The sequence below is a fragment of the Malurus melanocephalus genome, unplaced genomic scaffold, assembly GCF_030028575.1.
Source record: "Malurus melanocephalus ecotype Western Australia unplaced genomic scaffold, MMel_1.1 scaffold_356, whole genome shotgun sequence".
Classification (NCBI taxonomy): Eukaryota; Metazoa; Chordata; class Aves; order Passeriformes; family Maluridae; genus Malurus; species Malurus melanocephalus.
The window spans coordinates 315921-319560 of record NW_026623588.1 but is presented as its reverse complement, the minus strand read 5'-3'; positions in this window follow the sequence as shown (position 1 = coordinate 319560).

Sequence of the window (3640 nt, the reverse complement as noted above, 5' to 3'; positions counted from 1 at the left end):
GGGAACGGGATCGGACACCGGGAACGGGAGCGGGCAACGGGCACCGGGACGTGCGGCGAGCGCCTGCACCAGGGGTTTGTCCCGAGTGCTCGTAGCAGCCTCTCCGAGCTCCCGTGGGGTGCGCGTACCGGGGAGCAGCACCGAACGCTGGGAGGGTGATGAGGAGCGTGCGCCCACTCCCGCGGGATGCACACAGGACCCCGCTGCCCCCACCGCCTCTGCCGCTCCCCGCACGGAGCTGAACCGGCCGGCGGCGCTGGGCTCACGGTGGGGTCGGTCCGTGATGTCAAGAACCGGCTTGGGGCGGGCAGCCCTGCACGGGCGCCAACGCGGCGTGGATGGCTGAAAGCCCCCAGCCCCTTCYCATTCCCAGCCGGTGTCCCGGGGAGGTGGGACCGTCCCACCCGGTGAAGGAGGGAGGCTGCGGCGGGCGGGGGGCTCATGGGTGCAACCACGGGGTGGGGCTGGACCCCAGTGCTGCCTTCTGGCCTCCCGCACTCCCCGGGATGGAGAGGTGTTTGGGGTGCCCAAACTGCTGCACCCCAAAGCTTTGGCAGCGTCACTCCCAGCCTGCCGTGAGCAGGTCAGGAATCGAGCTGAGCACCAACTATTTATTTTAAATAAAGCGTGGCTTGGAAAGATCTTGTCTTGAAATCAGACACCAGCTTTGGACAAAAGAGAAAAGATTTTCCAGCTGCCTAAATGTGCGCGTCATCCCRCTTTTCCTGGATTCAGAGCTGATGGTCAGACTCTGCTCACAGTTACATTGATGTAAATATGTTGCTTATCTAAAGCTGCTTGCTTTAGAGGTTCTGGCTGGATTTGTCCGCAGCTGGGACACAAAAGCTGAGGGCTCTCGTTCAGAAATTTCATTTTTCAGGACTATATTTTGCTGAGGGCTCTCAGCACTCCCGGTTTGTGTGTGTGGCTGGATTTCTCTACAAGCCCTGACTTGGAACCTCACARCTGCGTGGGAATTGCAGCTTTCTGGTTTTTCTCTTTAAGTAAGCTTGAACCCTTTGTGTTTACATAAAAAATGTGAACTTCCAACAGGTCAGAAACTAGGAGCCAAATCAGCAGAGCATGTTTTTAAACCAGAACGGATGGTTTCAACCAGTCCTGCGGCTGTAATTCAGCTTTTTCAATGCTTGTGATTGGAGACTGAGGATGGCATTTCCTCCTCTTCAGGCAAAATGGCTTTCCCACCCACTCCATCGCATGCCAGGCCAGTCTGACTTGATCTTTCTGGGAAYGGGAAAGAAAAAACAAAACCAACAACACTCTTTTCCTGCTGTATTCCTGACTCTGGGGCTGGTATGCAGAACAGCTGGACTTTCAGGAGTTGTCCCTGTGCCTGAGGGAGTAGGACACCTGAGCCTTGCTCCCTGCAGCTTTCACAGGATGGGAATTTCACCCCATCCAGCTGTGCTGACTTAGTGTTTCTGCCTCTTCTCTCATCCTGTTTTGCTGAATCACCCCTTTCACAAGCCTCTGGAGCTCTTTGTTGATCCAGGAAAGGAAATGGGAGCCCCAGCCCAGTCAGCTGAGGGTCAGGAAGCTCTGCCAGCCTTCCCCAAGCTCCCCCTCCTCTTAAAACRCTGTTTCTCTCTGCTGGGAGAAGGGGCCATGATAATGAGAAAGCCCTTTCACATCGCAGCCTCTGGCAGGGATTCCCTGGARGGTCACAGCAGAGGAATGTCAGTCAGGGATGACAGCCCTGCCAGCAGCAGGCAGCTGCTCCAGGGAGCTGCCTGGCACAGGGACCTTGGACCTGATGGSTTGATTGACTGCTGCTGCTCTAGCCATCCCTAAGCAGATATGTGGAGCCTGCAGCATCCTGCTCAGTGTGCTGCATTCAGGAAAAAAACATCTTTACAGCTGTGCCTCAGCCTATGTGGCTGCTGCCCGGATTTTGCCAGCACCTCAGGAAACCCCCACATAAATGGGACACTGGTAAAGACAGCATATCCAGGGAGAAAGGAGCTGGGCTAGTGGTCATCAGAGGATTGTGCCACAAAATCCTTCCAGTGTGGGAAAGGGAACAGGAGAACACATCTTCCTTGCTCAGTACAAAGAGATTAAGATACTGCAGGGCTTTGCAGTGTGGACTTCCAGCCATCAGACAGTGCTGGTGTCCCCAGCTCCTGGCTGAGCCCCACAGCTGGAGGGATTTCTCCTGTTCCAGCCCCTGCCTCACTTGTCTGTAAAGCAAAGTAAGACCCTGTTTTAGTCAACTTGGTTCCTGTCCTGTCCCCTGCAGTCTCTGGTGAGTTGAGCTGTGCCAGGTCTCAGCCAGCATGAAGGCAGGTGGGTTGGCCAGCTCCCCRAGTCTGTCTCACTGCTTGATTCTCCATCCTCCCTCCAAACAACATTTCACTCCAGGCCTGCACTCAAATGTCCTCTGTAGAATGCAGCATTTTTTATCAGTCACCAGGCATCTGCAGGCCAGATCTGTCCTTGCTTTTGTGTCCCAGSCCTGGGGTTTGTGTTACAGCCTCAGGCCTTGCAGGGTGTAGCCCCCTGTCCTGGGTGAGACCCACTCCARTGACATCAGCGAGCATGGTCTAAGGACAACATCTGAAGTGTCACACCCAAGGTGTCTTGCTGGAGGTTCCAGCAGGCTCCTTCCCTGCTGGGCACAATTGCCCAGTGATGCCCAGACCATGGGCTGTGTGATTTGATGGCAGCCACCCACCCCACAATGCCAGTCCACCCTCCTTAGGGATCACAGCCATGCCTGGCCACCCACAATAGCTGCTTTCAGTCCAATTTCACCGAAGGGCAGAGCTCTCAGAACACGAAGTGGCTGGAAAATAGACTTCCTTCCTCAGCAGATTTGTCACAGCCTTCAGGGAAGTTCCCAAGTTGGGACTATGATCTTGTGCCACTGTATGGGCACAAGGGGATCTCCGTGCCTCCAATTGCCATCAGCATAGCCGAGGAAAGTGAGGCACTGGGAGGTAACGGGGCTTGCTTGGGAATGAGCTGTGGCATTTCTGCAGATCAACCCATCAGCTGAGACTAACAAGCTTTGGACCCTGCATCTCAGGGATGAAGGACATCCTAAGCAGCCACCCTCCAGCTTCAGTGCTTCACAGCACAATGTCAGCTCCATGAGTGAGATGTTGGAGAGCTTTCATCCCTAAAGTGCCACCACTCAATCCCCATCACTCSAAAACCCAGCAGAGAAGCTGCTAGGGAATCATCAACACAGGGGTYGGGTAAATACAGTACAGAGCCCACCCCAGCCACATCCCTGTCCTGCAGTTACAGTATGGTGGGAATTAATGCCCTTTTTGGGGGGCACAAAAAACCCCAYCTCATCAGTTTCTCACCTGAATCCACCCAGCCATTCCCACATCACTTCCCCACTGCTGTCAGGTGCCCTGATATCCACAGAGCCTCCATTTCTTTTTTTAAGTACCTGCTTTTTTGTGCTTTCTTTTCACCATGCCCTCTTTTCCCATTTCCCTGGAGACGATGCAGGGCAGAGGAGCCGCTGGGCTTTGGCCACATTTTATGTCTCATTAAGACATCCCCGTATCCTTGTGGGACAGCGGGCTGGAGCAGGAGGGGTCTCGGTGGACACAAGGAGCTGTGGCCGGAGCCGCGGGATGAGCCCGGTGTCCGGTGCCCTGTG